Source organism: Salvia hispanica, chromosome 2, assembly GCF_029641045.1.
Source record: "Salvia hispanica isolate PSC_SH4W2 chromosome 2, Shi_PSC_v1, whole genome shotgun sequence".
NCBI classification, from domain to species: Eukaryota; Viridiplantae; Streptophyta; class Magnoliopsida; order Lamiales; family Lamiaceae; genus Salvia; species Salvia hispanica.
This window is the reverse complement of record NC_142693.1, coordinates 56,744,681-56,759,039: the sequence shown is the minus strand read 5'-3', so window position 1 is coordinate 56,759,039 and position 14,359 is coordinate 56,744,681.

Genomic DNA, 14,359 nt, shown 5'->3' with positions numbered 1-14,359 from the left:
CCACTAATTTTAACATATATTATGTCCCCCAAACATAAAATACGAATTTATATCAAATATAAATTTTAGTGGTCCAAGATCCAAGTCCATATCATCGCAGCCCCTGCTTTGGCTGATCACTACAATAATATTACAAGGTAGGCCTCTAAGCCAATTGCAACAACTATTTTGCAATTCTTGGTTTATTAATCCAATTAATATGCATCCATAAACTATTTAGGTCGCTTTGGCTTTACTAAACAATTTAAGCAAGTCAACCCCATCACACGATGCCAACCATGCATCTATGAATGAGCCTAGGCCTTGTGGATTTAGAGTAAACGCTTTGGCGTAAAACTCGTGGTCGAAAAGGCTAGGAACATCAAACAATTATGATGGACGATGCATTTGTTTCAAAAACAAGACTTATATTTTATGGGGAAAAAGTGCGATACTAGTTATGTGAACATAATATCCAATATTAAATTTCAAACAATTACTGAGCGCCGCCTACCCAGACATAGTATAACACGGACTACAAATACTGGGCGCCGCCTACCTAGACATAGTATAACACGGACTACACATACTGGGCGCCGCCTACCCAGACAATAAAACGGTCTCTAACTACTATAGTTAAAATAAATAAGCATAAATCAAATAGCATGCTTATCACATAGGATATCAAATAATGCTCAACAAATAAAATCAAATTTTATTCTCTAATTAAATGTGGATTATATTAATTCAAAATTAATATAGAAATAAATTTATCAATCTAATTAATAAATAAATAACTGAAACTATAGTTCATTAGTCTAACTAATGAATTATTTCATGTAACTGGAATTATTAAGTTACGCATCGAAGAAAAATTGGGCCCAACCATTTCTTTAAATATAGGCCCAGTTCCAAAAGTAAATTTGCAAAGCCCAATTTCCAAAAGTAACGTAACCTAACTACTACCCCCACCATCAGCTGCCATTAATTCATCTTCTCCTCCAAGAGTCAAGATGACGAACAGCCACAGTCTCCGATTTTCGTGCAACAGAAAACTAGCCGCCGCCTCTAAGGAGAGGCCGGTGATGGAGCAGCGTCGGGAATGAGAAAACACAGCCAGACTCGTCCGAAAGATGATCGAGCCTCGTGCTTCCTCTGACGCCAAGCGCCACGCCTTCTATGGCGATTAAATTCCCAGTGAATATGATGGAGATAGGTGTATTTCTAAAATCCATAATTTTCTTTCATAATTCGAAACCCGTTTTGCTTCAAAAACAAATTTTTGATTTCAAAAATCAAGTTAATACCTTTCAAACATTATAAAATCATGACAGCATGTTCAATGAACAAAATTGAAAATAGATTTTTGATTTTAAAACATTAATTTTACTTTTGGGTTTAAGAAAGATTTTCGTAAATTTTGATTGAAATCTAATTTCAAAATTCCAACTTGAAATCTAATTTCTCATGCGTTGTTCATTCCCAGAATTCAAAATTATCCCAGTAACATTATCACAATTAATCCACAAATAATTCGCAAACAAAATAATTATGAATCGAGCCCTAAGTGATACCACTGTTGGGTTTTCTTGTATTCATCTAATGAGCGCAGCGGAAATTGCATACAAGAATACAGATCTAGATTCATAATCATATTGCAAGTTGAGCATGTAAAACACAACGGAATTAAATCTTACTTGTTGTGTTGTTTTCTTCTTCGATTGAATCCTGCAAGTTGAAACCACTACTATCGAGGTCCACGTGCAATCCAATCCGATGCAGGAACTATCCCGGTACAATTGCTCCGTAGAAGAATGCTAGGAATTCTCTCTACAAAGCTTTACGTATTTTTTCTCTAATGTTACGCTATCTCTCATGTCCCACAATGGAGAATAAATAACCATTATATAGATGAAGAGTCACTAGGGTTTCATGATTGTTGAGCTTATGAACTAATATAATTATAGCCCAACTATAATTAATTAATCCATATTAATCTAATTCTAGCCCATTTTCTTTCAGAACTAGCTCCGGTTTAGGCCAACAAACATATCATACACTACCAAAGTTGTGTTTTTATATGAACGATGCACAAAATCAAGTACTATCCATAACGCCAAAAGAATAGAATATGCAAGTGCGAAATTACAAAGGCTTATCATTTATTTATTTTAAGATATTAAATGGAGTATATATTTTAGTCCGAGACATCAACATGGAGCTATTTTGAAGTCGGTAGTCTCCAAATAACGCCTTCCTACTATTTTTCTTTCTTTAAATTTTATTTGTGGAACTCTATTTAGAGTAATTGCAATCTAGAATGCAAAATTGATAATTTGGCGTTAGATGTAGATTACACTAATGCCAGGGGATATAACGTTATTGTTATAATTGAATTTTACTTCCCTCGATTCATTCTAATGGACGCATTTTCCTTTTTTGAACGTCTCACTCTAAATAACACATTCCAAAATATACACAACTCTCTCTACTTTTTTTATTCTTTTTTTTATCTTTCATACTTTATTTTTTTCACTTAACTCACAAAACAACACTATATATATTTATCAAAAGGGTAAATAGTCATTTAAATCACCAAGTTTGGTCAAAATCTGGTATATCCCATAAAGTTTAAATTCCGCTAATTGAATCACCACGAAGTTTCAATTTTTCTAGTGTTGAATTTAAGGTGGAATCTTTGCATCTCTACATTAAAATCCATCTTGAAATCTCAAAATTCAACATTTAAGATCAAGCTCCTTGTGGTTACACTTTGGAATTTGGATTATTTAAGCATCTTTATCGTAATTTAAATCTCAATCCATCTTGAAATCTCAATCCACGTCAACAAAGATTCCACCTAAAATTCGATTCATGGGATAAACTAGAAAAATTAAAACTTCGTGATTTAATTAGCGGATTTCAAACTTTGGGGGATAGACCAAATTTTGACCAAACTTGATGGTTTAAATGACTATTTACTCTTAACAAAAATAATAATTAGTGATCAAATTTTGTGAATTTGAATTACTAAAATTTAATTGGAAATTAGTTATTACTAGTACTAGATTAACATTGTAACTCGTTTGATAAAAAAGATGAGATATGAGAAGATATGTAAAACAAGATAAGAAATACGGGCTTTATGTCAAGGTATGCACAGATATGATTTTTTTTCATTGTTGTTTGATTGAAAAGAAATTATCTAAATTTGTATAGTAATATTATATAACATGGCTTAACTTGATAAATTGGTGGGTTACATAAACATGGTTAAAGTTATAATTTTGGTAAGATTGGGTAGGGCCCTTGTCTTATATTGGGCTTTAAGTTAAGTTAATTATGATATCAAACAGTTAGAAATGTCCATGTATAATTCTTTATCTTGGTATTACTAACTTATCAACCACGCCCTACGTACAAATGGTGGTAATCAAACCCACACTATAGTTAAATTTTTATGATGATTTACAAAATTGAATGCTAAGGAAAGCCACCTCGATGAAGTGACGAATGTCACTATAGCAATATACCAACTCATCCATCTCTTCCCAATCACGAATCCCCAATTTCTGTATCATCTCTACTATGGAGACTGATACGGAAAGGGGATTGGTGGAGTGCTTCACCGCGCTCGCGCAAGGCTGGGCCGACGTCGGGGCAGCTCGGCGGAGAAGCTCACGGTCTTGGAGCTCCGCCGCGCCGCCGAATACTTTTGCTTCATCACATTAGTAAGTAGAATATAACTTGTAACATCGCATATTGGTTTCCCAGCATTCGTAAGTCCAAAGGTGTAGAAGAAAGATAAAAATAGACTACAAACCTATAATTAAGCAATTAAGTCATACTAGTACTTTAATTTTGTTTATATAATTGTCAAATTTACAACACACTAACTTTTGATATTGACATATTAGTACCCAGGGAATTTTTTGTGTTTCAAAATTAGACCGTGTTGGTACCGAAATTCTCTCTAACACACACACCCAAACTCAATAGAGCATCTACAATTAATGATGGATAAATCGTCTGGATGGTCCTCGTAAGCGCGCTTGCTCGGCCACTGCAGGCCAACGGATGACCGCACGAACGATCGCCACGCCCGAACTTTTGGACATACATAGACGACACGTCACACTAGCATCGTCTGACCTATCGTTCGGCCACTGCAGAGGCCCAGATGATACAAACTCAATTTTAACTATTAAAAAAGTCATTTTTTAATTATAAAAAGTGATTTTAATTGAAAAATCAATTATTAAATTAAAATAAAAAAGACTATAGTTTCACAATAATCCATATTAAAAGACAGGTCCGTAAATTAGTAAATGAGAAGTTTTGCATTGCTTGACTAATCTTTTATAGATAGGTTTTCAACTCCAACTTTCGTTATGACTTCGATGTTGGAATAAATTATTGTTTTCTAGATAGGTTTTCAATTCCAATTTTTTTTTTTTTAATTTTGATATGGGACAATTAATGTTATAATAGTACTTAAAAGATAGTTTTTGTTGGTTTATTTGATTAATTGTTTTTGATTGGGATACAATTTCTGTATATTGATTGATGGAGGCGATCCTCTTAATTTACATATGGTAAGGCTGGTATAGTGTAATCTCAATTTTTTTGTTAGGCCACCGGACCTAGCAGGCTTTTTATATTTTTTCGGGCTTAGAGATAATTGTATCTAGGCCTGTCAAATCGGGTATCCGCGGATACTCGATCCGAAATTTTCGGGTACCCGATCCTGAAATTCCCAAAATTCATTATCCGATATCCGATCCGAATTTGATTTCGGGTACCCAAATACCCGACTCGGGTATCCAGTCTCGAAAAATCGGATATCCAGTCCCGATTGTGATTTTGATTTTTGATTTTTTAGAAAATTAACTATAATTTTTAGAGATTATTTAATACTACTATTTAGTTCAAATTTAATACAAAGTTGAAGTAGTATTCAAGGGAAATAACTACAAACTTTAGAAATACAAAATTGTCGTAGTAGTTTCAATTTAAGAGAAAATAACTACAAATTTTTAGAAATACAAAATTCGTGTTACAGATCGAATTTTAGAGAAAATAATTACAAACTTTGAGAAACCAAATTCATAAGTTAAATTACATTAAGAAATTAAATTACATATTAACATCTTTCATCCATCCACATGTAAGAAATTAAATTACATATTAACATCTTTCATCCATCCACATGTAATTAAGAAATTAAATTATATTTTCATTTTTCATCCCTCCAAAATAAGAAATTAAATAAAATTACATCTTTCATTCATCCACAATAAGAAATTAAATTACATATTAACATCTTTCATCCATCCACATATAATTAAGAAATTAAATTACATTTAATTATAATAAAAAATATAATTTATTAATTTTAAAAACAAATCAGATATTCGGGTATATCCGATCGGGTATCGGGTAATCCGATACCCGATCATCCAAAATTCTCACTACCCGATCCCAATCCGATATCCGAAAAATCGGGTTTTGGGTATTCAATTACCTGACTTTTTCGGGTTTGGATATCGAGTATCCAATACCCGATATCCATTTTGACAAGCCTAATTGTATCAAGGCAACCAAACAAAGAAATAAGCATAGATAAGAAGAACTATCTAGGCCTATCTAGCCATCAAACGAAACCTTAGTGTTTAACATGATTTTAAAGAGATGGCTCAGATTTTGGTACATCCTTGCACATTCTGTGTAATAAGAGCATCTTCAACTATTTACATTACACTAAACGCATTTACGCTAAATTTAAACCAAAATGAATATTCTCGATTTATGTCACTATTTAGTGTACCATTGCGTACACATATGAGTTTAAATTTGAATATTACATGTTGAGTTTTTTATTTGAATATTATTCTATACAAATGGGCATGCATAGAAATAAATTACAAATGCTAACAATAAATGTTGCACCTTTAAACCGAAATAGGAAGACGAAATAATGCTCTAAATTATAGCGTCACCTAGTGCATGCAAGATTCAAATCATTCAATGGAATTTATTGTGTAACAAATTTCCGAGGTCTAACCGACTTCACGTGTATTTTATACTCCCTACAATACACATTCTCAACATGACAACATCTATACAACAAAATATATACTTATCCCATCTGTCCCGCTTTAGCAGTCCCATTAACTTTTCTGCCATCTTTTTGTAAAAATGATAAAAAATAGTTAAAAAGGAGAAATGGTAAATTAAGAGAGAGAATAATATAGAGAAGAGTCTTATCTACATTATTGTCTCTCTTATTTTACCATTTCTCCACTTTAACTATTTTTTTATCATTTTTACAAAAAGATGGCAGAAAAGTCAATGGGACTGCTAAAGCGGGACAGAGGGAGTATAAGCTAAATATTTACAACATTTTTAAAACAAATAAAAAATATAATTACACAATCAGCTCACATTTCCCGCCTAAAAGGGTATATTAGTTATTTCACCCAATTGATACTTTGTATTAGTAAGATATAGATATAGATATGGATGAGAAATCGAGAATTCATTGTTTTTTTAGTTAAGTTAATTAAAAAATGAGCCAACTTAGAGCATCTGCAATGGGGCACGATAGCTCACTAATGCATCGTCTGCTCCATCGTCCGCCACTGTACCGCAGCAGATGATGCGACGCCCTTCGTCCGCGTCCTATCCATCCTCCGCGGACGATGCCCTCGGATCACGCATCGTCCGCGGTATCGTCCGCCCATTGGGGGAGGGGGGGGGGGTACATACGATAGTCGCGGATGATGCGACGCGTTTTCTACGGGGACTTGGTGAGGGTCGCCACGCAAAGGACGTTGTTGGACACGAACAATCCCTTTAGGCAGTGCGAGGACGCGGGTGAAGCCCAATACTTCAAGAAGATGATCGATGATCTCTAGCGCCAGTTGGGAATGATGTAGACCAGCCGCCTTTAGTTTTTATTTGTAGTGCACTTGTTTTTATTTTCATTCTTCCTATTCTTCCTATCATTGTAACTTTTTTTTAATTAAGTAAATATAGGGTTTGCCTTTAATTTGTGGTGCTTTTATATTTTTTTGCTAATTGACATATTTGCAAACATAAAAAATAAATATAAAATAGTACTCCCTCCGTCCCGGCTAAGATGAAACATTTCTTGGTCGGCAAGGAATTTTAGGAGTTTTTGTTTAAAGTGTTTAATTGGAGAGTGAAAAGATGTGTGTAAGTATTAAAATAGAGAGAAAGATAGATAAATATTTTAATATGAGTGAGAAAAAGTGGTAGAGTGTATTAATTGGAGAGAGAGAGTTTCCAAAAAAGGAAATGTGTCATTTTTGTTGAGACAAACTAAAAAAGAAAATGTGTCATCTTAAGCGAGATAGATGGAGTAGTTAAAACTATAGAGCGGTCTATAGGACGCCCCACTATAGATGGATGAGGCAGAAAATAAAATACCGATGTGACGGAGGATATGACGGCCTATCATGTATGATGAGAATATCAAATGTATTTATAGTAGTTTATGGTATATAATTTTTCGTAAACATGTCACTTTTTAACGTCAGAATAAATAATAGAGATCTTTTAGGAAATTTAGTTCAATCTATTTCCGGTATGATAAACCAAAGATGGAAGGGGATGCTTTAACTATACAGCCATATATTGGATGACATAATTTATACTGTAATAAGTCCAAAATAGAGGGAACAGAGGGAGCACCATATTTCGCTTTGTTTTAAAAAATGTGAATGTCTCATTTGACGAGATTTATTTGGGTGTTAATTTATTCTCACTTTTTATTTAAATATTGGCTAGGTATACCACGCTATATTAATCCCTCCGTCCCTAAAAATTTATCACTTATTTCTTTTTTCGTCCGTCCCTAAAAATTTGTTACCTTTCACTTCTACCATTTTGGTTAGTGGATCTCATATTCCACTAACTCATTCTCACTCACATTTTATTTTAAAACTAATATATAAAAGTAGGATCCACATGCCACCAATTTTTTCAACTAATTTTTTATTACATTTCTTAAAATTCGTGTTGGATCAAATAGTGCCAAATTTTAAGGGACGGATGGAGTATCATTTTGGTCTGTACATCTTGAGTCTCGACTAGTAACATATCTCAAAGTAGAATACAAAGATATAAACAATTAAATCCCACATTAATTTTGTTTATTATTGTCAAATTTATGACACATTAATTTTGATTTAAATAAGATTGGGTTGGTACCGAATTTTCTCACACATTATATGCATACAAAATACTCTTTTTGTTGCACTGCATACTATTAATGAATAGAAAAATACACATTTACTTTCTTTTAATCTCCCTTGTTGAGTCCGTGAATGATGGGATTGAGTAATACTACGGCATATATACTCAAATCGGGTGGCAAAGCAAAATATAATTAGCAACTTGATTTCATTTTTGGTGTGCATGTATAGCTGTTATTTACACTACTTGTATCGTAAATAGGACTCCTTTCGTTCCACTTTAGAAGTCCCAATTAATACTTTGGGGTGTCCTATTTTAGGAGTCATGGTTTGTCATCCTACAATGACTGAATTGCCCTGAAAAAACCAAGGTCTAATATGTTTGTATCTGGAGAGTTGGGTGGTTGACAAACCAGCTGGATTTTAAATCCATTTGAGTTGGCAGCTACCTGAAATTCTGGATCTGTTGTGATGATGTGTGGTAATTCTGGATCTGTTGTGATGATGTGTGGTTTGTCATTATCCTGCTGAATGTATATCACCTTGCTTGCATGTATGGGCCAGTTGGCTTGAATTGATGGAATAATCTGGAAAATAAAAGGCACAATAAATGATGACCTATGATGAGAATTCCTGATGGATGGTATGATAGTGTTAAAAAGAAAGAATACCTTGTTGATGATCCAATCCCTTGTGACTTCCTTTGTAATTGTTGGAATTGCCTTTGTTTCCAGTGTGCCTCTCACTCTATTCTTTGAGTTTCTTTGTGCTGGAACTTGTTTAGTGAATGGAAAGATACCAAGCTTCCCATCAAAAATTGTGTCCCCATTTTCCCCAAACTGTGGCCTAGCAACAACACACATGACATTACTTTGGTAATGAACCTCTTTGATTTACATGATCTGCATGGGTCCTCTTCATCAAGAAAATGGTAGTACCTATCTGTACTTCTTGTCATGTAGAACCATTTTTCGTCAATGTGAACAATGTTCCGCATATCATGATATGGTACTTTACCTTCATATATGATGGGTTGGAGCTGACTGAGGCACCATCTTAGCCTTGCCAGCTTGTTCTGATCAGTGAGATGAGGTTTCACTGCACTTGTATGTACTCTAAGATGGCCCCCCTTCACCCATCTGCAAATGGTGCTTTTGCTTACTCCAACCTTTGGTGCCATCTTCCTATAGAATGACCTCTTAAGGATAGATAAAGATTTTATCTTTTCCTTATCCACTACTCCCTCCGTCCCATAAAAGTTGAGTCGTATTCCTTTTTAGTCCGTCCCAACAAAGTTGAGTCATTTCCTTTTTGAAGAAAAGACAAAACATCTAATCACTCTTTTTTTATTCCATCATTTACTTTACTCTCTCTTATCTTTCCTACTTTTTTTCATCTCTCCTATTTATTTAATATAAATTCTTAACCTCCGTGCCCAAAAGTTTTGTCTCAACTTTTATGGGACGGAGGGAGTACTATTTTATCTGCTCTTTTATACCCTGTAACTTTGCTACCATGATTGCAGGTTCTCCATTTTTCATTTGCTGTGAGACTGCCTTCCACAACCTGTAGATGATCTTCCTATTCACTCCAAAGGTCTTTGCCGCCTTAACCACTGCCCCTTTGTGAAGAACACCAACATTACTATTCTTGAGCAAGTGCTGCACAATATTGTTCTTGATGTTGCTGCTCAAGAACTTGCTGACTCTCTGCTCTCCATGCCGCTAGTCCCTCCTCCATTTCCAATGAAAAAAAAAATTCTGAGGGAATTTTTTTTTGAAGAAAATGCAGTGGGATTTTTGGATTTTTTTTTTATGGTAGTGGTAGTTGGATGAAGTAGATGAAGAGATGAATGTATTTATCAGTTTAGATGTTGAATTTGGATAGGCAAACAAAATTTCAGTTTCCCTCTAAAATATTTAAGAGGGAACTTAGCTAGGGCTGACAATTATTGATCCGACACGAATCCGCACGAAGTTAACCTGACACGAACACGCACGGTTAGAGTTTGGGTCCTTATAGGGTCGACCCAATAAGACCCAGAAATTTTGGGTTGGGTTGGGTCGGATTTGGGTCGGTTTGGGTTATCCGTTACGAAAAAAATTATTATTTTGATTATTTCTATTAATTAAAATAATATATTAAATTTTAATTTTAATTATTTTTATTAATTAAAAAATATTATAATTTTAATTTTATTAGTAAAAATATGATTAATACTATTATTAATTATTTTTTATGATAAAAAAATATTACTGCATCCTTAAAATTTTATTAAAAAATAATTATTTTAATTATTTTTTACTTTATTAGTTAGATTTTTAATTTTAACATACTTTAATTTTATTAATTGAATTTAAAAATTATGTAAATATATTATTTTAATTTTTTAATATCTTAATTTATCATGTAATATCATATTTTAATTATATAATATCATATGTTGGTCGTTATCGTATAGCGTTTATATTGTGTAGTAACTTACTGTCATTAAAAGATGACCGATATTTTTTTGGATGACACAAAATCCGCACGAATCCGACACGAATCTGTTTGGGTTGAACCCGATAAGAACACAATGGTTTGGGTAGGGTAGGGTTGGGACCCGATAAGGTTGGGTCGATATTGCGTTGACCCGATAGCGACCCAATCCGCACGATTTGTCAGCCCTAAACTTAGCCAAACGTAATTCCCTCATTTTTTAAAATATAAGTGACCTTTGATTTCCAATGAAAGGTTGTGCATTTCGGCAGTTTTTGAGAATAACAAAAAGAGAATAACAAAAATTTGAATCCATAGGGTATATTTCGGCAGTTTTTAGGGAGTAAATATAGATACAAATTTTATTTAAATCATCAAAGGGTAGAATTGGCACTTCATTATAAGAGAATAAAATTTGAATTAAAAATGACTAAAAAGTGGGTCCCAAAGTCCACTATCACCCTCATTTTCTACAAACTCCAACATTTTCTTAAAACTCCCACCCAACTCAACCGGAACTCTTAAAGTAGGACGGGAGTAGTAATACTGTGGTGTTGGTGAAGATTCTTTTGAAGAGCAATGGCGAGTTCGGTATTTGAACTTTTTATCTTCCATCCTCCTCTATTTATTTGGACATCGATTAACCATTTCATTTCATCTGAGTACATGGAGAAACAGATTCTGGAACTACACACTCGTCCCGCTGGGACTCCTGGAGATGCCATCCTACCACCTCTGGCTCCTCCGCCGCCCATCCACGACCGTGATCGGCATAAACGAATGAGTCACATGATTCTTTCCCTAATCATTTTATATGCTTTCCTATTTTCCATATTAAATGAATAAGTCACCCAGTTGTAGTTTGCTCGATTTCGATATGTTTGTGGGTCGATTTGATTAATTGATTTGGATTTTGGATACACGTGCATATTTTGTCTAAAAGCATCTCTAACCATTTTCACTAAACGAAAATCCATTTTAGTGTAAGTAGATATGGATCACTTAGTTCAGAATCCATTAACTCAACTAAATCCAAAATGATTTGATGGAAGACAAAATATGGACAAGTGTGAATTTGATATTAGCAAAATTCGACTTAGAAAATCACACTAAGCAATCTTCAACATACTAAATTCAACTAATGGCTCCACTAGCCAAAGGAATTCATAAGCCCTTTGATGCAGCTCATACTTGATTTAATCAATTGATATTCAATCAATCGTGGGAATTAGATAGAAACTCTCTCCAAATGGAAGAACAAAGCTCATAAGATTCTCAAATTTTCTCCTCTCGCCTCCCTTACGCTTGGGTAACATTGTTCCTAATTTAATAAGGTTGTGTGTGTGAATTGGTCTAGAAGCTGCTCTTTCATTCCCACTTAACTTGATGCTGCACATTTAGTTTACATTCATAACTCATAATTTCAACACTCATTTCATAAATAATGTCCCGTTACTTTCTCCTTTTCGTGTGCCTTTGTCTAACACAAGTTTATCAGAGACGCGCACCTGAGATGATCGAGTATCAACAATGCTCAAGAACATACTCCTGCAGATCAACATCACAGAGGTGTAAAGCAGCACATTCAGTTCTGCAAACCTCTCATCATAGCAAAAGTCATTACGAACAACACTAAAGGAAATCAAATACAGTGCTAATAGGACAGAAGAGTCACAACAAAACTGTAACACGATTAGGAATCTGGCAAAGACGACAGCAGCAAGGAAAACTAACTACAGCAGGAGCTATAAAACAATATCATAGCATAATTGATAAAGCATCACTAAACAATTAGTAGTACATAAGAAGAAAACCACAAAATTCTACACTCACACTTTGTTCAAGTGGAACGCATTGGTGTTCCTTAAGAATGAACAAGCACCTTTCTTAATCAATAACCCAAGATGCAAAAGATTCAATCCCAAGACACAAAAACATCAATGTATCCCTTAGATTTTCCTTCATCTACATCATCACTATAATCATCATCTTTCACAGCCTTCAAAATCAACAAAACCAACAACGGATATGTACCTAGTTAGCTGCCAGCTCGTTCACAAAGGGCACTTTATGTGAGTCGCTCTGCACAGAATCCCGTAAACCTACAAAAAAACACCAAAAGCAACAACAGCAAGACATGACAGAACCCAAGAAAATCCCACCTGCTAAGAATCTCAGTATCATCAGCCAATTCTCCAATCACCCAATATAACACAAAAGGCCCTGCAAAATCACTCCCATTCTTGAAATCCAACAGCCTAACACGCTTCCATTTTACATCACCACGGTCATAATCAAGCTGCTTCGCGAGCCCCCCTCCCCAAATACAGCAACAACCAATCAAAACCGAGTCAATCATCTAAGCAGCCCAGTAAAACACATTGTTCAGGCCCCTAGTCCTGACATTGAATTGTTCAAACTGGTAGCTTACTAGCCCAAGAAGCTGGCTTGAGATTTAAACTGGAGATTTCATAAAATACTATGTTGGGATTGAGATTGACGATGCAACTGACAGTAGGAGATTTTGTAGGATTAGTATGAAACACAAACAGTGTGTTTGGTTGGCATTAATTGAAAGAAGATGTTTTTAACTGAGCCTGAAGCAACAAATGCCTATTGTAAGATTGCAGTCATTGCAACTGTTGTAGGCTGAGATTCCTTATCTCGAAATTCTTGAATCTTAACATCTTTTAAACAATGATTGTATATATTAGTTCATTAATACTGCTTCCTTCCTCCACAAATAAATAGTAGTATCACATTTATTTCAAAGCATAGACTCTTTTAGAAGATGAGATTCAAATACCTTAAGCTGTACTTATTATGTACTACTTAGATTGTAGATCAAGTATCCTTCTAGAATCTTGATGGGATAAATTTTAATTTCCAAAATTTTGTTTTCATTTTCGTAGTTCTATAAATAATTTGATATACATATAATTAAACATAATACTCATACGACATCTTAAAAACCATTGACTATCATATCAATGGTCCACACTGATTTTTAGTTTCAAACACATGGAAAACAAAATTTGATCATCAAGATTTGTTAGGGATATTGACGCCTAATATCATAAACTTTACCCTGAGTTTGTTATTTTTTACCAATAAAAAAATTATGGCTATATTAAAATATAGAAGAACAAATTTGGAGGGTGTGCATCAAGAAAAACTATTCTCAAAGATTGAAAAACTTGAAACTCTCGAAGTTGTTGTCGAGAAATAACGAAAAAAAAATTGTATCATGATATTATTTTTCGGAATTTTTTCATTGGTGGTGAATAACAAACTCAGGGTAAAGTTCCTAATATTATTTGTCAATTTCAAAGTTCGTGGGAAAAACCCAACTTTTTGAAAATTTCTTGGTATTAGGTGCCAATATCCCTATTTGTTATCATCAATTAATATATGAAATGAAAACATATGAAAATGGTTTACGACCTATATATGAAGTAGATGATTTTTGAAGTGCCAATCACTTTTTTAAGTAAATATGTGCTTGTATGTTAGAGCATCCGCAATGGTGCTTAGGCCAGCCATAGGCTAGCCATTCTCTCCCCTGTCACGTCAGCAATACTAAAAAAACCACCTGCCATGTCAGATTTAGGCCAGCCATAGGCCAGCCGCAATAAAAACAATTCAAAATATACTACATTTACGGAATTAAAATTGCGATA